This window comes from Pongo pygmaeus, chromosome 13 (assembly GCF_028885625.2).
Source record: "Pongo pygmaeus isolate AG05252 chromosome 13, NHGRI_mPonPyg2-v2.0_pri, whole genome shotgun sequence".
Lineage (NCBI taxonomy): Eukaryota > Metazoa > Chordata > Mammalia > Primates > Hominidae > Pongo > Pongo pygmaeus.
This window is the reverse complement of record NC_072386.2, coordinates 87,041,659-87,063,302: the sequence shown is the minus strand read 5'-3', so window position 1 is coordinate 87,063,302 and position 21,644 is coordinate 87,041,659. Positions and strand designations below refer to the sequence as shown.

Here is a 21,644-nt window from a genome sequence, read left to right as displayed (position 1 = left end):
CTGAATTTGGCAAGAGGGAAATGTCATGAAATGCTAACTTGGGAAACAGGGAAGTGCTTCTATATACTTTTTTTAATTTAAAAAGTATTCTTGCCGGGCGCGGTGGCTCACGCCTGTAATCCCAGCACTTTAGGAGGCTGAGGCGGATGGATCACAAGGTCAGGAGATCGAGACCATCCTGGCTAACATGGTGAAACCCCATCACTACTAAAAATACAAAAAATTAGCCGGGCGTGGTGGCGGGCACCTGTAGTCCCAGCTACTCGGGAGGCTGAGGCAGGAGAATGGCATGAACCCAGGAGGTGGAGCTGGCAGTGAGCTGAGATTGCGCCACTTCAATCCACCCTGGGCGACAGAGCGAGACTCCATCTCAAAAAATAAATACATAAATAAATAAAGTATTCTTATTCACTTTGACTTTCAAATGCCCCAGATACAGGCAGTAAGCAAAAAACAAATCTGAATGAGTGAGTATGTGTGTATATGTGTGTGTATCTATATATCTTTCCAATTTAAAACAATTCTAACTTTAATCTCTTGGTCTTTTATACAGCTTCTTTAATCTCAGCATTATTTATATTCTAGAGGAGCAATTCTCTTAGAGAATGCTTCATTCACCAGTTTGTTCAAAAATTTGGTCCTATTCATTGTCTTTGAGTCTGAAAAGCTGAAGAAGCTAGGCTGGGTAAATTAATTCTAATTGCATAAGATCACATATCAACTTCATTTCTCAGGTAGTTCAGTTTTATACCATTAAAATTTGGTTGGCAGTGTACTTTTTACAAAATAAAAACATCTTGTTCCTGATGTCTGTGATATTTATTGTTCTTTCAAGTTCTCATTTGAAAGTAAAATTACTTTCTTGGCACTGCTTTGCAATTTATGACATTGATCTTTTTATATCCAATCCATAATGCAATACTATCATTACAAATTCTGAATTCTGCAAAGCCTTCTCTCAATTTTAGGACCATCTCAGCTGAATCATTCTTTGCGTTTTGCTCATTTATTATCTATATTTATATGAATGGTGCTATGGAATTAATTAATGTATCCATTCAACAAGTATTTATTGAGTAACTGCTTGAATTGGGCCAAGTGTTATTAAAGAACGGAGGGGCAAGGGATGTGAAGATTTATAACATGCCCCTTTTCCCTGAAGACTGAGAAAGAATACACTCTTAAATCATCATCTGAATGAAGACAGGTAATGAAAGAATTAGTCATTATGTAGTTTTGCTCTTTTCTTCATTAAAATAGCATCAGTTTGAAAGAATTGTGTGTTGGAAATGTCACTCGATCATTCCTATACAAAATGAATAATTTGGGCTGGGCGCAGGGGCTCATGTCTGTAATCCCAGCACTTTGGGGATGCCATGGCAGGTGGATTACTGGAGGTCAGGAGTTTAAGCCAGCCTGGACAACATGGTGATACCCCGTCTCTACTAAAAATACCAGATTAGCCAGGCGTGTTGGCATGCACCTGTAATCTCAGCTACTCGGGAGGCTGAGGCAGGAGAATCGCTTGAACCAGAGGTTGCAGTGAGCAGAGATTGTGCCACTGCACTCCAGCCTGGGTGAAAGAGTGAGACTCCATCTCAAAAAAATATATATATGAGTAATTTTTCCAATATCTGGTGAAAATAATCTGTCTTATGGTGTCTTTTCGTGTGTGTGTGTGTGTGTGTGTGTGTGTGTGTGTGTGTGTGTTTTAACCTTTAAAAGAAACAACAGGGAATAGTGTCATTTTGGTATGTAACTGATCATATATAAGTATATTTTAATAATTCACCAAAAACCCTATCTCTACTAAAATACATCTAAGGGAGAAGGTCTACATTTCAGTTAATTCTATATCTCTAATTTGGATCTCTAGCTATTCCAGAGGGTATAATTTAAAATAAGATTTCTTGTTTATTCTTGGTAAGAAGTAATTACAGAGCACCTTTAAGCTGAGTACTGCTTCTTAAACTGAAGGCACTAAAGATAAAGATTGCTAAATATTTCGGGAACTAGATTTAATTGTGTGACTTGAACTGAAAAGCATTCTAATTTTCCATTCTTTTATGGGTGCTGGGGAAGAACTGCTTTGACATGAATGTATAATAGAATTAAAATGTCGGTCTTAAATTTTGGGGAGTTGTTCTCAGTTTGCTCTTGGAATTTATTATTGTAATACTGTCATTAGATAGCTTGTTGGAAGCAGCTAATACGTGAAAGTGAAGCATCTTAACATGCATCTCTTTTCTTTCTGACAATGAACTGTCAAAAAAGCTTTGAGTTTAGCTAACAAACACAACTGAGGCTGGGATTTTAACTCCACTATTAACATATTCTAATTTTAAACTACTGTGACTGAAAGGGCATACAGCACTAATTCAATCCAGATATGTTTGAGTGCGTTTGATAGTCTCATCCTTGTAATAGCTGCTGAAAAAGATGTGGTAGAGATTTCAGACTGGACCACTGACATCTGGGAATTGACACTAGCACACAGACTGGGTCAGGCAAGGTATAACCTGGTGCCGCCAGCTGTTTTGCATGGAAGACCTTATCTGTAAAACTCACAGAGTGTCAAACAAGATGGGTGCCTCTGAATGAATGGGATCCTTGGAAAGGAGTTTTAAAATAGGTTTTAAAGGTTTTCTATTTTCCCCTCCAGAACCAGCAGGAACTGTTCTGGATCACAGCAACACCAGTCTGCTTTCTGCTTCTTGACAGCGCCGTTGCCCCTGTGGTGGCAGTTGTGTGGTGGGTGATAGCTGAGAGTGGGAATCGACTCTACTCCAGCATGAGGGAAAGATTCTTTTCCAACTTCCCCAGACCCGTCCCACATTGCTCTTGTATTCTGCCACTAACAAGCATGAAGACATCACATTGGCCGGGCGCGGTGTCTCACGCCTGTAATCCCAGCACTTTGGGAGGCCAAGGTGGGCGGATCATGAGGTCAGGAGATCAAGACTATCCTGGCTAACACAGTGAAACCCCGTCTCTACTAAAAATGCAAAAAAAAATTAGCCAAGCGTGGTGGCAGGCACCTGTAGTCCCAGCTACTCAGGAGGCTGAGGCAGGAGAATGGCGTGAACCCAGGAGGCGGAGCTTGCAGTGAGCCGAGATCGCACCACTGCACTCCAGCCTGGGCGACAGAGCGAGACTCCAGCTCAAAAACAAAAAACAAACAAAAAAAAGACATCACATTTAATCTGAAGTAAATAACAGCTTTGCTCCAAAATGAAAAAAAAAAAAATTAATGAAATCTGCCTTACTGAGGAAGGCAGGAAAAGGAAGAAATACCTCAAAGCATCCTTTATCCATGTTGGCCTTTTCAGGTAGCATTGATCAGATTTTTAGAGCTTAAATTTATGGATTCAGAGGACAACCATTTCCTGCCACAGTGCTAATAGAATTTTTTCTTAATGTGAGAGTTTTGGGAATTTCCAAAATAAAGATATGTGGGATATTCTGAAAGCTAACCATTAAATTCCCAATAAACTCAGATTTTTTTTTTTTTTTTTAATCAAAGCTCTGGATTAGGAATTCTTATTTAATTTTTTTTTTTTTTTAATTTTTTTGAGACACAGTCTTGCTCTCTTGGCCAAGCTGGAATGCAGTGACACAATCATAGCAGCCTCCATTTCCTGTGCTTGTGATCCTCCCACCTCAGCCTCCTGAGTAGCTGAGACTACAGGTGCACGCCACCATGCCCAGCTAATTTTTAAAAAAATTTTTAGTAGGCCAGGCATGGTGGCTCACGCCTGTAATCCCAAAACTTTGGGAGGCTGAGGCAGGCAAATCATCTGAGATCGAGAGTTTGAGACCAGTCTGACCAACATAGAGAAACCCCATCCCTACTAAAAATACAAAATTAGCCGGGTGTGGTAGGGTGTGCCTGTAACGCTCCTTGGGAGGCTGAGGCAGGAGAATCGCTTGAACCCGGGAGGTAGAGGTTGCGTTGAGCTGAGATCACACCATTGCACTCCAGCCTGGGCAACAAGTGCGAAACACCATCTCCGAAAAAACACACACACACACACACAAAAACTTTTAGTAGAAATGAGGTCTCACTCTGTTGCCCAGGCTGATCTAGAACTCCTGGGCTCAAGCTGTCCAGGCTTCCCAAAGTACTTGGATTACAAGCGTGAGCACTGCACTTGGCTGGAACTCTTAGTTTAAAATGATTTCAGAGAACAAATAATATTCTTTTTTTTTTTTTTTTTGAGATGGAGTCTTGCCCTGTTCCCCAGGCTAGAGTGCAGTTATGTGATCTTGGCTCACTGCAGCCTCCACCTCCTGAGTTCAAGCTATTCTCCTGCCTCAGCCTCCCAAGTAGCTGGGACTATAGGCACAGATCACCACACCGGCTTATTTTTGCATTTTTAGTTGAAATGGGGTTTTGCCATGTAGACCAGGCTGGTCTCGAACTTCTGACCTCAGGTGATCTGCCTACCTCAGCCTCCCAAAGTGCTGGGATTACAGGCATGAGCCACCATTCCCGGGCAGCAAATATTATTTTAATATAGAGACTTAATGAATATAAATATTGTTTTGTTGTTTAATGCTATAAAAGCTATTTTTTAGAAAAAGCCGATTTTTTGTGTACCTGTTACACATCCCGTTGAACATAACATCATGCAGTGCTGCTTTGTTGTAACTATTTGTCTTTGAAAAAAAATTTTTTTTTTTTGAGGCAAAGTTTCGCTCTTGTTGCGCAGGCTGGAGTGCAGTGGCTCAATCTCGGCTCGCTGCGACCTCCACCTCCCGGGTTCAAACGATTCTTCTGCCTCAGCCTCCCTAAGTGCTGAGATTACAGGCATGAGCCCCTGCCCCTGGCCCTTAAAATATTTTACTAAAACTAAGTAGGCATATATACGTCTGCAGTCAGTGTCTTGCTTTGCATTCCCCAGAACAGATGCTGAGTCAAGGATCCAGTGAAAGTACTTCCTTTGGGAAATGATCCCAGGAAGCACTCACAGGGGAGTGGGGAAGTGAGATGGTAAGGAAAGGCAAGCCACAAATGGCTCATTATCAGGCAGGTTACTACTGTGGGAATGGAGTTAGCGGCCTCAGGGGAACCCTGGGAGCCAGTATAGGACACACGCTGCAGAGTTATCCTCACTCACTGAGGGTTGAGGGCGTGGGATATTTATATGCCAGTCACTTACCCCTGCTTGTGGCTTGCTGGGGAGTGGGGAGTGATCATTTTCAAGTCCTGTGACAGTAGGCAAAATGGACTCTTTAGGCCAGAGAAAGCCCTGAAAGAAATACTGGTGCAACTGGACATTGGAAATTGTGCTGAAAATGGGGAGGGGATATGACTGGTTCTTAACAGCACCTGCTGCATTCCATTACGTTATTGTTTTGTTTTTTTTTTTCTCTGTGCTCTTGGTGCTATTATTTTAAGTTCTTAGCTGGTTCCCTCTCAATCATTATCCTTAAACTGAATGTGTTATTGTCACTTTGTTGTGTCCTGGTAGGGCATTTTTGACAGTGAATGTTGAGAAAGCATATGCATGTGACAGGGCGGATTTGTTAGAAGCAATGGAAAGGTGAGTACTAAACTGGGTGTTTAAAATGCAAGCTTCAGCTGGGCACAGTGGCTCACACCTTTAATCCCAGCACTTTGGGAGGCAGAGGCCGGAGGCAGAGGCGGGTAGATCACCTGAGGTCAGGAGTTCAAGACCAGCCTGGCCAACATGGTGAAACCCCCTCTCTACTAAAATACAAAAAAAGTAGCCAGGCATGGTGGTGCACGTCTATAATCCCAGCTACCTGAGAGGCTGAGGCAGGAGAATCGCTTGAACCTAGGAGGCTGAAGTTGCAGTGAGCCAAGATCGTGCCACTACACTCCAGCCTGGGGGACAGAGTCTTGCTGACCCGCCCCCCACGAAAAAAAAGGCCGGGTGTGGTGGCTCATGCCTGTAAGGCAGGTGGATTACCTGAGGTCGGGAGTTTGAGACCAGCCTGACCAACATGGAGAAACCCTGTCTCTACTAAAAATACAAAATTAGCCGGGCGTGGTGGCGCATGCCTGTAATCCCAGCTACTTGGGAGGCTGAGGCAGGAGAATCGCTTGAACCCGGGAGGCGGAGGTTGCGGTGAGCCGAGATTGCACCATTGCACTCCAGCCTGGGCAACAAGAGGGAAACTGTCTCAAAATAATAATAATAATACTAATAATACTAATAATATAATAATAATAAATGCAAGCTTCACGAGGCCTTTTCAAGGAAATGTTTAAGGAAACCAGGTAAAGGTAAGTATGCAATTAAGGACTGTTGGAAGTTGTATGATTTTTATGAAAGGCTTTATAAACATCACTGTAGCTTGGAAGTTTGACTAACAGTTGTGTAACTAGAATTATGGCCAGTGACAGGTCCTAACTTCGGTGAATGCGGAGTGACTGGAAGAGCTGAGCCATTGCCAGTGTAGCATGCCAGGAATGGATCTCCACAGAGACTGCGGATTCCGTTCAAGTTCCATTTCCAGGAACTCCTCGTCCTTAGCTAGACAGAGTATGTGCCTGTAAAGTCAACCACTTTAAGTCTTTTATTTCGAACAAGGGAAGATAACAAATACTTTGGCACTCTTGGGAATGTTTCAAGGTGGATCTACTGGTTTAATTGTTCCAGGGTTTCTAATCTGTGTGTCACATGCTGACACGAAGCTAGGCAATAGGGAGATCACAGGTTACCGCATGTGACGTCACTCAGTGCTGTTTACTATCGGTACCTTTTTGGATGTTTTCATCTCTTTATTAAAATCTTGCGCAGTGCCTTTTAGTTTTTTCTTCGGAGATAATTCAGTCTGTTCTTAGTGGAGGGGAAAAATAAGTCATAGTGCTAATCTTGTAAGAAGTGGAATTTAACATGCTCAAGCTTTCACTTGGGACCAAGATTCCATAATAAAAGCCTTGACGTTGGAAGCTTAATAGTTTTAGAAATAATCTTTCTGCAGTTTCTCGAATGTCAGTGGGCAGCATTTAGAACGTGTTTGACTAAGTAGTGCTGGTCTTCCTCCCCTTTAAGCCTGCATTTGTGGTGCAGCCAGGTTTCTAGTTTCATGACGCATTTATCATTGGCCTATGCCTGGCCCTTGGTTAGGCTTCCCGTATTTTTCAAACGTGGCCAACTAGACAGCATTATACCTCTTCACCTAGAGTTGCTTTCTTTTTTTTGTTTTTCATTTTATTTTGTTTATTTTTTTAATATGTAATATATGCATGTAGTTCAAAATTCAAAAGATAACAAAAGAGTAAACAACATAGACTAAGGCACTTTCCTGTTTTCCCTCCCCATAATCTGTCAATATTACTAACCTCTTGTGTGTCTTACCAGAGATGTTCTGTGTATTTACGTGTGTGTGTGTGTGTGTCCGTTTCTATCTCCTCAAATGACACCACATTATTCTCATTGTTTTGCATCTTGTTTTTTTTCACTGCTCTTAGGTTACTCAATGAGCACAGAATTGGAACAAAGGGAGATGGAAGATCTTAACGGATGGTTAAGCTTCTGGTTTCCATCCAGTAGCTGGCTGGAAGCTGATGGTTTCAAGCTGCTCTAAGTCGAGATGTGGTGATAATAGCCTTGGTGTAGTTACTGTCTCTTCAGTGCTAAGGCTCCTGCTAAACCTGTGTCTCTCCCCAGCCGGCAAATAAAGTTTCTATGATATAGGTGCTCATTACTTTTAAAGAAAGAACGCAGAGAGAGAAAAAAAAATCATCAGTGATCCTAATAGCAAAGAATAGCTAATTCCATTAGTTAGATTAGACTTGGTTGTGTGGTGATATAGTTTGGCTGTGTCCCCACCCAAATCTCATGAATTGTAGCTCCCACAATTCCCACGTGTAGTGGGAGGGACCCCAGTGAGAGGTAATTGAACCATGGGGGCAGGTCTTTCCTGTGCTGTTCTCATGATAGTGAATAAGTCTCCTGAGATCTGATGGTTTTATAAAGGGGAGTTTCCCTGCACAAGTTCTCTTCTTTTGTCTGCTGCTGTGTGAGATGTTCTGCCATGATCATGAGGCCTTCCCAGCCACGTGGAACTCTGAGTCTGTTAAACCTCTTTCTTTTGTAAATTGCCCAGTTTCGGGTATGTCCTTATCAGCAGTGTGAAAACGGACTAACGTGGTAATAAAAAATAAGACCCCCAAATCTCAGCAGTTGAAAATACAGATGTAATTCTTTTTTGCAGAGGTGCTGTGCTTCAGCAGGAAACTGTGCTTGTTGTGACTGCTTGGGGACATGGGCTGATGAGCAGCATCTTCTCAGTATTGCTGGTCCCTGTGCAGAGGGAAAAGAGCTGTGGAAGGTCTGGAATTAACATTTAGATGCCTTTTTCCACTCATAGCTCACAGGCCGGAAGTAATCAAATGATTCCACCCAACAGGCCAGAAATATTTGGTGAACAGCACTAACGACTACCACAGTTAGTTTTGTTTTGTTTTGTTTTGTTTTTGTTTTTGTTTTTGAGACTGAGTCTCGCTCTGTCATCCAGGCTGGAGTGCAGTGGCGCGATCCCGGCTCACTGAAAGAGCTGCCTCCCGAGTTCACGCCATTCTCCGGCCTCAGCCTCCTGAGTAGCTGGGACTACAGGCACCCACCACCATGCCCGGCTAATTTTTTGTATTTTTAGTGGAGACGGGATTTCACTGTGTTAGCCAGGATGGTCTCGATCTCCTGACCTTGTGATCAGCCCACCTCGGCCTCCCAATTTTTTTTTTTTTTTTTTTTTTTTTTTGAGACAGCGTCTTGCTCTGTCGCCCAGGCTGGAGTGCCGTGGTGCGCTCTCAGCTCACTGCAAACCCCCACCTCCTGGTTTCAAGTGATTCTCCTACCTCAGCCTCCCGAGTAGCTGGGACTACAGGCGCCTGCCACCACGCCCGGCTAATTTTTGTGGTTTTAGTAGATGGGGTTTCACCATGTTGCCCAGGCTGGTCTCAAACTCCTGACCTCAAGTGATCTGCCGCCTCGGCCTCCCAAAGTGTGGGTTTACAGGTGTGCCACACCTGGCCCTTTTGTAAGTTTTTTTTTTGAGACGGAGTCTCTTTCTGTCACCAGGCTGGAGTGCAGTGGTGCAATCTCAGCTCACTGCAGCCTCTGCCTCCCGGGTTCAAGCAATTCTCCTGCCTCAGCCTCCCGAGTAGCTGGGACTACAGGCGCGCGCCACCATGCCCAGCTAATTTTTGTATTTTTAGTAGAGACGGAGTTTAACCATGTTGGCCAGGACGGTCTCAATCTCTTGACCTCGTGATCCGCCTGCCTTGGCCTCACAAAGTGCTGGGATTACAGGTATGAGCCACCACACCTGGCCCCACAGTTAGGTTTTTAGATTGTTCAGAGCATGTTTAGATACACAGATATGTCTATAGAGAAATACACTTTTTTTTTTTGAGAGGGAGTCTTGCTATGTTGCATACACTTTCACATCAACAAGATAAATATTTCAAGTACTATCATATCATTACTTTTTTCCTATTTCATATAATGTAGTGGAATATTTTATTGTCATAAACACTTCTAAACATGGATATCTTTTTTTAGTGGATGCATACTGTTCCATTATATGGTTGCATAATAATCTATTTCGTTATGTATCCTCTACTGAGAAAAATGTACATAAATTCATTTGTATAACATTGGGTAGAGAATTTTAGGAGTTGTGGACACCATCCCTAGCCAAGCCATGGATTGCTGTTATAGTTTATAGGTTATAAACACAAGCGCTAGGCCGGATGCGGTGGCTCACACCTGCAATCCCAGCACTTTGGGAAGCTGAGGCAGGCGGATCACTTGAGGTCAGGAGTTTGAGACCAGCCTGGCCAATATGGTAAAACTCTGTCTCTACTAAAAATACAAAAATTAGCCGGGCTTGGTGGCGCACACCTGTAATCCCGACTGCTCGGGAGGTTGAGGCCGGAGAATCGCTCCAACTCGAGAGGTGGAGGTTGCAGTGAGCCAAGATCGCACCATTGCACTCCAGCCTGGGCAACAGAGTTAGACCCCATCTCAAAAAAAAAAAAAACCACAAGCTCTATTTAGAATACTCTCTCCTTATCCCATTAATCTCCCTCATAAGTTACCTTTAAATGATTTTTACACTTGATATTTTGGTAGGTAAATAAATTCACATGGTTCTGAGAATAAGTATAAAGTGAAGAGCCTCTCATCAGCCCCTCCTTGCCCTCATCTGTCCAGTTCTTCTTACCCCTGCTATCCCTCACAGATTTTAATTTCTCATTTCCCTCCAGAATTTTTTAAAAAAATGTATTTGCATTAAAAAAAAAAATATATATATATATATATTTTTTTTTTTTGGTAGAGATGGGCTCTTGTTATGTTGTGCAGGCTGGTCTCAAACTTCTGGCCTCAAGTGATTCTCCCACCTCGGCCTACCAAAGTGCTGGGATTACAGGCGTGAGTCATCATGCTCAGCCAAGATTCTTTAAAAAATTATTATTTTACCCTTTTTGTTTTGGAATAAAATTGGATTTATAGAAAAGTTACATTTAGAAATAATGGCCAGGTACGGTGGCTCATGCCTGTAATCCCAGCACTTTGGGATGCCAAGGTGGATGGATCACGAGGTCAAGAGATTGAGAGCATCCTGGCCAACATGGTGAAACCCCATCTCTACTGAAAATACAAAAATTAGCTGGGTGTGGTGGCGCGCGCCTGTAGTCCCAGCTACTCGGGAGGGTGAGGCAGGAGAATCGCTTGAACCTGGGAGGTGGAAGTTGCAGTGAGCCGCACCACTGTACTCCAGCCTGGTGACAAAGTGAGACTCCATCTCAAAAAAAAAAAAAAAAAAAAAAAAGAAAATTACAGAAATAATACAGAGAGCTCATCTGGTTTCCTGAAATGAAAGCACCTTATGTTGCCATAGTATATTTGTCACAACTAAGAAGCTAACATCACTGTGAATTATTAACTAAACTCCAGATTTTATTTGGATTTCCCCAGGTTTTTCATTAATATCTTTGTTCTGTTCAGGATACAGTCCAGAACACTACATTGCATTAAACAAATTCTCTTTGAATTGAGAGATAGCATGTGCTCCATGTGGTTCTGCATTTACTGTTCTCAACTGATGATGTCACAATTCATTGATTTCAAAATCCAATGGAATGTAACTATTATTTTTGAGTACTTCTCTTTTTTTTTTTTTAAACGGAGTTTCACTCTTGTTGCCCAGGCTGGAGTGCAATGGCGAGATCTCGGCTCACCGCAACCTCTGCCTCCTGGGTTCAAGTGATTCTCCTGCCTTCAAGTGATTCTCCTGCCTCAGCTTCCCAAGTAGCTGGGATTACAGGCACCCATCACGATGCCTGGCTAATTTTTTGTATTTTTAGTAGAGATGGGGTTTTGCCATGTTGGCCAAGCTGGTCTTGAACTCCTGACCTCAGGTGATCTGCCCACCTTGGCCTACCAAAGTGCTGGGATTACAGGCGTGAGCCACCACACCCAGCTTTAAGTACTTCTAAGAAAGGAAAAATGCTGCCAATTATAATTGTAAGTTACTAATTATAAGATATGGCATAATTTCAGAGATGTTCAAATGTGAGAAAAGTACATTTTAGATTTAATGGAATATGATACATCTTGGAAAGGTTTCAACTTTATTTCACAGAATTTTCTCATTCTTTTCGTACCTACATAGAATTTCACTTTATAATATACAAAAGATCTTTAAGCAAGCCCTTGTTGATACTCATGTGGATTGTTTTCTGTCTTTGGGTATTAAAATGCTGTATTCAATAATTTGGGACATGTATGTCATTTCACATATATGCAGATGTGTATCAGGGTGACATTCCAAAAGTGCACTGCTGAGTTAGAGGTATATATATTTGCAATTTTGATGGAAGCTCTACCAATTTACAGTCCCACTAGCAATGTATGAGAGTAGTTTTTTTTAATGACTTCACAAATAGGCCGGGCACAGTGGCTCACACCTGTAATTCCAGCACTTTGGGAGGCCGAGGCAGGTGGATCACAAGGTCAGGAGTTCAAAACCAGCCTGGCCAAGATGGTGAAACCCCGTCTCTACTAAAAATACAAAAATTAGCTGGGTGCAGTGGCAGGCGCCTGTAATCCCAGCTACTGGGGAGGCTGAGGCAGGTGAATGACATAAACCCGGGAGGCGGAGCTTGCAATGAGCCAAGATCGTGCCACTGCACTCCAGCCTAGGCGACAGAGCGAGACTCCATCTCAAAAAAACAAAAAACAAAAAAAAAACACTTCACAAATAAAGTGGGTTACCAAACTTTTAGATTTTTGCCAATCTAATAGGTGGAAAATTATAGTCTCAATGTAGTTTTCATTTGTATTTCTCTTATGAGTATAGGTTGAGTTTCTGAGAACTGGCCATAAATATTCTTTGCGCATTTTTCTATTGGGCTGTTTCAATTTTTATGCATTAGGCTCTTTCAATATTAGGGGCATTATTATCTGTGATGAATTACAAATGTATTTTCTTTTTGTCGTTTACCTTTTGATTTGCTTATACTTGGTTAGTGCTTTGTGTTTGCCACACAAAGTTTATAGCTGACTCTGTTAATCTTTTCTATTATGGCTTTGGGATTTTAAGTCATAATTGTACTCAACAAATTTATTAAGGAGTTCCTCTATGTTTTCTTCCATTTCTCCCATCCTAGCCTTTACGCTATTGTCCTTATGAATTTTACTTTTACATATATTATGAATCCTGTTACTTTTGTTAATTTTGTCGAAATAATCATCTTTTAAAGCAACTTAAATGAGGACAGTAAACTCTTAAACATTTGTCCATGTAGTAGTTAGCATTTCTAGGGCCATTGATTCCATTGTATAAATACAGATTTCCAACTGGCATTTTCCTTCTACCTGGAAGATATCTTTTAACATTTTTTATAGTGTAGATCCGCTAGTGATAAACTCTTTCATCTTCTGAATGTCTAAAAATGTCTTCATTGTGCCTTTGTTTTTGAAGATTTTTGCTTAGTGTTGAACTCTAGGTTGACATTTTTCATTTTTTTTCTTTGAATACTTTAAAGATGTTTCTCTCCTGTTTTTTTTTTTTTTTTTTTTTTTTTTTGGAAACAAGGTCTTTCTTTGTTACCCAGGCTGGAGCGCAATGACACAATCTCGGCTCACTGCAACCTCCGCTCCTGGTTCAAGCATTTCTCCTGCCTCAGCCTCCTGAGTAGCTGGGATCACAGGCGCATGCCACCACGCTCGGCTAATTTTTGTATTTTTAGTAGAGGCGGGGTTTCACCATGTTGGCCAGGCTCATCTCCAACTCCTGAACCTGCCTCAGCCTCCCAAAGTACTGGGATTACAGGCGTGAGCCACTGCGCCCAGCCCTCTCCTGTCTTATCACTTGAATTGGTAGCAACAATAAATCTGATAGCCTTCCTTGTTTCCCTGTGTGTAATATTTCTTTTTTCTCTGGCTGCTTTTAAGATTTTCTCTTGTTGGCTTTGAACAGTTTATGATGTGCATTGGTGTGGTTTTCTTTATGTTTCGTGTGCTTGAGTTTGGTTGAACTTCTTGGATCTGTGTGCTTACAGAATTCATCAGTTTAGAAAGCTCTCAGCCATTATTTATGTAAATATTTTTTCCGCTTCCTTCTCCTTAACATACAATTATCTGCTTATTAGACCATTTTACGTTATTGTATAGCTCACTCTTACACATTTTTTTGTTTTTTTTAAAGATAGAGAAGGTCTCCGTCTGCCGTCCAGGCTGGAGTGTAGTGGCGTGATCATAGCCCACTGCAGCCTTGACCTCCTGGATTCAAGTGATCCGCCCACCTCAGCTTTCTGTAGCTGGGACTACAGGCACATGCCACCACTCCTGGCTAATTTTTGTATTTTTTGTAGAGACAGGATTTTACAATCTTATCCAGGCTGGTCTCCAACTTCTGGGCCCAAGCAATCCTCCCTCCTTGGCCTCCTAAAATGCTGGGATTGTAGGAGTGAGCCACTATGCCTGGCCTTCATTTTTTTGTGTTGTTTTCCCTTCTCTTTTCATTTGTAGAGTTTCTAATGCTGTGCCTTCAGGTTCACTAATCTTTTCTTATGTCTTATCTGCCATTAGTCCTATCCTGTGTATTTTTCATCTCATAATTGTAGTTTTTATCTTCAGAAAAGTTCAGTTTGGGCCATTTTTATATCTTTCATGTCTTTTTGTGTGTGGATTTTTTTTTTTTTTGAGATGGAGTCTTGCTCTGTCTCCCAGTAGGCTGGCGTATCATAGCGCAATCTCAGCTCACTATGACCTCCGCCTCCCAGGTTCAAGCAATACTCTTGTCTCAGCCTCCTGAGTAGCTGGAACTACAGGTCCGTGCCACCATGCCTGGCAAATTTTTGTATTTTTAGTAGAGACAGGGTTTCACCATGTTGGCCAGGCCCCCCTCAGCCTCCCAAAGTGCTGGGATTACAGGCGTGAGCCACCATGCCCAGCCTTTTTTCTTTTCTTTTTTTTTTTTTTTTTAAATAACAGCTCTAATTCACATACCATGCAGTTCACCAACTTAAAATGCATATTTCAATGGTGTGTTTGTTGAAAGTTATATTTTATATAGTATTCAAATGTTAATTATTTAACTTTAAATATTTTTAAAGCTTTTTTAAATAGATGGAATATTTGTAGAGTTGTGTACCTGTTACCATGATCTGATTTTAATATATTTTCATTATCCCCTCAAAAATGCTCATACCCAATAGCAGCTATTCCCTTCCCCTCACCTCTCCCAGCCAGGCACAACTACAAATCTACTTTCTTTCACTACTTGTTTCCTATTTTGAATATTTCATATAAACGAGATCGTACTATTTGTGTTCTTTTATGCCTGGTTTCTTTTCACACAGCATATTTGTGAGGTCCACCTATTTTATAGTATGTATCAGTACTTATTCCATTTTATGGCTGAATATTGCATTGTATGATGGTATCATATTTTGTTTACCAGTTGATGCACATTCAAGTTGTTTCTTCTTTTAGGCTATTATGAATAATGCTGTTAAGAACATTCATATACAGGTTTTTATGTGGGTGTATATAGGTAGATGCCTATCTTACTGATATATATGGAATGTAGTTATAGTAACTTGTAGTGTCTTTCTCTGCTAACTCCAACTGTGTATCAGTTCTGAGTCTGTTTTGGTTGATTATTTGACTGGATGCTGAATTTTACTTCATGGGTGTTAAATATTTTCGTATTGTTATAAACCTTAAACTTTCAGAGATGTAGTTAAGTTACTTAAACAGTCTGATACTTTCAGGTCTTGCTTTTATGATTTGTTAGGCAGACCTGGACCAATGCTTGGTTGAGGGCTAATTTTTCTTTTTCTTTTTGAGATGGAATCTCGCTCTCCCTCCAGGCTGAAGTGCAGTGGTGTAATCTCAGCTCACTGCAACCTCCACTTCCTGGGTTCAAGCAATTCTTCTGCCTCAGCTTCCTGAGTAAGCTGGGACTACAGGCCTGTGCCACCACACCCAGCTAATTTTTGTATTTTAGTAGAGACGGGGTTTCACCATCTTGGCCAGGATGGTCTCTGTCTCTTGACCTCGTGATCCGTCCGCCTCAGACAGCCAAAGTGCTGGGATTACAGGTGTGAGCCACCGCGCCCGGCCAAGAGCTAATTATTATTTATCTCCCGAGTACTCCATCCAGTGCCCCATGATGACTTAGGAGTGCTGAGAACAAGCACTCATGCTAGCCTGTATGATTCTGCTGTAATTCTTTCAGATGGTTCTCTCTGGGCTTTTTTTTTTGAGACAGCCTTGCTCTGTTGCCCAGGCTGGAGTGCAGTGGCGCAATCTCGGCTCACTGCAACCTCTGCCTCCCAGGTTCAAGTGATTCTCATTCCTCAGCCTCCTGTGTAGCTGGGATTACAGGCATGCATCACCACACCCTGCCAATTTTTATGTTTTCAGTAAAGAGGGGATTTTGACATGTTGCCTAGGCTGATCTTAAACTCCTGGCCTCAAGTGATCCACCTGCCTTGGCCTCCCAAAGTGCTGAGATTACAGGTGTGCACCAACTGCGGCCACCCTCTCCTGGATTTTTAGTAGTTTTCTCACTTGCATGTTCTATGTTCTGTTGAATTCTGTTGGATACTTTGGACCCTTTGCAAATCTCTAGGGTTCTCTATTCTGTGCAGCTTTCTTCTCTTTGGTTACTCTGTCCTGGGAGCTCTTGCTGCCTTGATTTTCCCTGGACTCAGCTACATGTCCTTAATTCAGGGCATCTGCCAGGTTCTGCCTCAGTTTACTCTTTGTGCAGCAGCGGTAAGCCGAGGCAGTTGCAGGGCTCACCTTTTTGCTTCCTGTGTCTCAGGGATTGCCTATGTCCTTCATTGCTTGATATCCAGTCTTGAAAAACATATAATGTATTTTGGTTTTTATAATTTAAGTTAGTTGCTTTTTCCAGAGAAATAGTAAATCTGGTTCCTGTCGCTCCATCTTGTCTAGTAGTGGAAATCTTATGTTTTGTTACAGATTTTTTGTTTTTATTTTCTTACATCTAAATATTTTCTTCATTTTAAGTTTACTCAGCTGTGAGATCATAGAGTTACTTTATTTATCTTTTCAGATGGCTACCTAATACTGTTTATTTACATGACATCTGGTTTATCATCTTTATCATGTATTATATTCCTGAATGTGTTCGGGTCTATCTTAGGACTTCTCTTGACTTCTCTTCTTTGTGTATGTCTGTCGGATGCCAGCAACTCTCTGTTTTAGTAACAGAGGCCTTTTAATATCTTTACATAATCCAGGTGTGCTATCCCTTTTTAGAGCTTTCCCCCCCCCCCCCCTCCCAGCTTTCTCCCAAACTCTTCTTGTTTGTTCTTGCTTATTTTTCCATATGAACTTTAGGATCCACTTGCCTTCCATGAAGAAACAAAAAATCCTGTTAATTATTTATATGAATTAACTTAGGCAGAAAAAAAATATTTATCATGACTTGTCTGTTCACAAACATGGTATGGCTTGCTTTTTTCTTTTTTTGAGACCAAGTCTTGCTCTGTCGCCCGTTCTGGAGTGCAGTGGTGCCATCTCAGCTCACTGCAACCTCTTCTTCCTGGGTTCAAGAAATTCTCCTGCCTCAGTCTCCCGACCAGCTGGTACTACAGGTGTGCACTACTATGCCCAGCTAATTTTTGTATTTTTAGTAGAGACGGGGTTTCACCATCTTGGCCAGGATGGTCTCTATCTCCTGACCTCATGATCTGCCTGCCTTGGCCTCCCAAAGTGCTGGGATTACAGGTGTGAGCCACCACACCTGGCTATAGTATGGCTTTTTGACTGCTGAAGTCTTCTTTTGGGTCCCTCAGTAATATATTAAAATTTCATACCTGTCTTGCACATTATATGTTAAACTTTTTCTTAGATATTTAGGAACTACAAATGGGATTTTTTAATTCTATTTTATTTCACATACGAACCATTTTCTGAGCAGTTAACAACTCTTACAGCAAACATTTTAATTTTATTTAACTTTGACTCCTCAATGTTTAGAAATTAAAGACTGAGGAGTTATTGTAACCTCCATAATACTACATTTACATTGTAGATGAATACCAAATAGCTTTTTTAATTTTATAAAATTATAGGAATTAACATTTCTGATCTTGTAGATATTTTATCTTATTATAGCCCTTATAAATAAGACTTTATTAATGTCCTTGTTTAGCAACCTGTTTTTTTGTTTTTGTTTTTTGAGACAAAGTCTCACTCTATTGCTCAAGCTGGAGTGCAGTGGCGTGATTTCGGCTCAATGCAACCTCCACCTCCCAGGTTCAAGTGATTCTCCTGCCTCAGCCTCCTGAGTAGCTGGGACTACAGGCACCCACCACCATACTGACTAATTTTTGTATTTTTAGTAGAGACAGGGTTTCACTATGTTGGCCAGGCTGGTCTTGAACTCCTGACCTTGTGATCTACCCACCTCAGCCTCCCAAATTGCTGGGATTACAGGCGTGAGCCACTGTGCCTGGCCAGCAACCTGTTTTTGAAGAATAAGTTACAAAACTGATGGTGAACATATTTCAGTGAATAGATTTCTTTGCTCGATAAATGCATAGGAATTTGCTTGAGAAGCAAAAACAGCTTTTTAAAAACTTAAGGTTTGGCTGGGTGCGGTGGTTCACACCTGTAATCCCAGCACTCTGCCAGGCAGAGGCGGGTGGATCACTTGAGTCCGGGAGTTTAAGACCAGCCTGGGCAACATAGTAAGACCGTGTCTCTACAAAAAAATACAACAATTAGCTGGGTGTGGTGGCATGTGCCAGTAGTCCCAGCAAGGTGGGAGACTGATGAGGTGGGATCGCTTGAGCCTGGGAGTCAAGGCTGCAGTGAGCTGTGATTGTTCCACTGTACTCCAGCCTGGGCAAAAGAGTGAGAACCTGTCTTAGAAAACAAAAAAACCCTTAAGGTTTTACATTGCTGAAAGAAATTAAAGACACCGGCCAGGCGCGGTGGCTCACGCCTGTAATCCCAGCACTTTGGGAGGCTGAGGCGGGCGGATCACGAGGTCAGGAGATGGAGACCATCCTGGCTAACACGGTGAAACCCCATCTCTACTAAAAATACAAAAAATTAGCCGGGCGAGTTGGTGGGCACCTGTAGTCCCAGCTACTCGGGAGGCTGAGGCAGGAGAATGGCATGAACCAGGGAGGCGGAGCTTGCAGTGAGCCTAGATCGCGCCACTGCACTCCAGCGTGGGCCACAGAGCAAGACTCCGTCTCAAAAAAAAAGAAATTAAAGACACAAATAAATGGAAAGACATCTTGTTGCTTGTGAATCGGAAGACTTAATATTGTTAAAATATTAATAACTACCTAAAGCTATCTGCAGATTGAATGCAGTCCCTATCAAAATCCTAATGGCATTTTGTGCATAGAAAAATAATCCTAAAATTTATATGGAACCTCAAAGGACATTGAATATCCAAAACAAGCTTGAAAAGGGGAAAGAAAAAAAAAAAGCCTAGAGGCTTTGATTCCTGATTTCAGAATATATTACAAAGCCACAGAAATCAAAGCAGTATGATACTGGCATGAAGACAGACCAATGGAATAGAGTAAACAGCCCAGAAATAAACCCTTATATATATGGTTAAATGATCTTTGACAAAGATACCAAGAATTTGTGTCTTCAACAAATAGTTGGGAAAACTGGATGTCCACTTGCAAGAGAATGAGGTTGGACTCTTACCTTACCCTAGATACAAAAATTAATGCAAAGTATCTTAAAGACCTAAACATAAGACCAGAAACTATAAAAGTCTTAGACAAAAGCATAGGAAAATGCCTCATGACATTAGATTTGGGAATAATTTATTGGATATGATACCAAAAGCACAGGCAGCATAAGCAGAAATAGACAAGTGGGATTACATCAAATTTTGAAACTTCTGCTCGGCAAAGAAAACAGCAGAGTGAAAAGACAACCTAGAATGGAAGCAAACCGTATCTCTGATAAGGGGATAGCACAAGGGGCTAATATATATAATATATACACAACTCCTGCAACTTAACAAACGAAACAAACCAATTAAAAAATAGGCAAAGGACTTGAATCAACAGTTTTCTAAAGAAGATATACACATGACAAATGAGTGTATGAAAACTGCTCCACAGCCAGAGCTGTGGCATGCACCTGTATGTAGGCCCAGCTACTTGGGAGGCTGAGGTGGAAGGACCACATGAGCCCAGGAGTTCCAGGCCAGGCTGGGCAAAAGAGACCCCATCTCTAAAAAAGAAAAAAAATGCTCACTGACACTAATCTAGAGAAATGCAAATCAAAACTACACCTTTTAGGATGGCTGCTGTCAAACGAAAAAAAAAAAAAAACCAGGAAATAAATGTTGGCGAGGATGTGGAGAAATTGGAAGTCTTGTACATTGTTGGTGGGAATGTAAAATGGTGCAGTTGCTATGGAAAATAGTATAGAGCTTCCTCAGAAAACTAAAAATTGATCCAGCAATCCCACTGCTGGTTATATATCACCAAAAGAATTGAAAACAAGATTGCCCGGTGGTAGTTTTACACTTATGTCCAGTCCAGCGTTTTTCCCAAGAGCCAAGAGGTGGAAGCCACCTCAATTGTTCATCAATAGTTGAATGGAGATTACTAGATGTATGTCATGCCTGTAGTGCCAGCTACTTGGAGGGTCAAGGGCAGGAGGATGGCTTGAGCTTAGGAGTTCAAGGTTGCAGAGAGCTATGATGTACTACACTCCTGCACTCCAGCCTGGGCAACAGAGCAAGATCCTGTCTTTAAAAAAAAAGATGACTCTCCCTTCTTTGGTCTCCCTCTCTCTCTCCCTCTCTCTTCTTCGGTCTCCCTCTCCCTCTCCCTCTCCCTTCTTCGGTCTCCCTCTCCCTCTCCCTCTCCTTCTTTTTTCTGTCTCCCTCTGTTGCCGAAGCTGGACTGTACCGCCGTGATCTCGGCTCACTGCAACCTCCCTGCCTCGGGCTCCTGTGATTCTCCTGCCTCGGCCTGCCGAGTGCCTGGGATTGCAGGCGCCCGCCGCCACGCCCGACTGGTTTTTGTGTTTTTGGTGGAGACTGGGGTTTCGCCTGTTGACCGGGCTGGTCTCCAGCTCCTGGCCTCGAGTGATCTGCCCACCTCGGCCTCCCGAGGTGCTGGGATTGCAGACGGAGTCTCGCTCACTCAATGCTCAATGTTGCTCAGGCTGGAGTGCAGTGGCGTGATCTCGGCTGGCTACAACCTCCGCCTGCCTTGGCCTCCTAAACTGCTAAGATTACAGCCTCTGCCCCGCCGCCACCCCGTCTAGGAAGTGAGGAGCGTCTCTGCCTGGCTGCCCATCGTCTGGGATGTGAGGAGCGCCTCTGCCCGGCCGCCCCGTCTGGGAAGTGAGGAGCGCCTCTGCCCAGTCGCCCCGTCTGGGAAGTGAGGAGCGCCTCTGCCCGGCCGCCCCGCCTGGGAAGTGAGGAGCGCCTCTACCCGGCCGCCACCCCGTCTGGGAGGAAGTGAGGAGCGCCTCTGCCCGGCCGCCCCGTCTGGGAAGTGAGAAGCGCCTCTACCTGGCCGCCCCGTCTGGAAAGTGAGGAGCGCTTCTGCCCGGCCGCTCCGTCTGGGAAGTGAGGAGCACCTCTGCCCGGCCGCCCCGTCAGGGAGAAGAGGAGCGCCTCTGCCTGGCCGCCCAACGTCTGAGAAGTGAGGAGCGCCTCTGCCCGGCCGCCCTGTCTGGGAGGTGAGGAGCGCCTCTGCCTGGCCGCCACCTCGTTTGGGAGGAAGTGAGGAGCGCCTCTACCTGGCCGCCCCGTCTGGAAGGTGAGGAGCGCCTCTGCCCGGCCGCCCATTGTCTGGGAAGTGAGGAGCGCCTCTGCCTGGCCGCCCATGTCTGGGAAGTGAGGAGCGCCTCTGCCTGGCCGCCCCGTCGGGAAGGTGAGGAGCGCCTCTGCCCGGCCGCCCATCGTCTGGGAGGTGAGGAGCGCCTCTGCCCGGCCGCCCCGTCTGGGAAGTGAGGAGCGCCTCTGCCCGGCCGCCCCGTCTGGGAAGTGAGGAGCGCCTCTGCCCGGCCGCCCCGTCTGGGAAGTGAGGAGCGCCTCTGCCCGGCCGCCCATCGTCTGGGAGGTGAGGAGCCCCTCTGTCTGGCTGCCACCCCGTCTGGGAGGAAGTGAGGAGCGCC

The 21,644-nt window shown here is 43.3% G+C and overlaps 1 protein-coding gene across 5 annotated transcripts in view; it reads left to right on the top strand.

Moving 5' to 3' along the window:
* CDC14B (cell division cycle 14B) overlaps positions 1 to 21,644 on the top strand; it is a 130,586-nt gene that overhangs the window by 9,276 nt on the left and 99,666 nt on the right. The window lies entirely within an intron of this gene.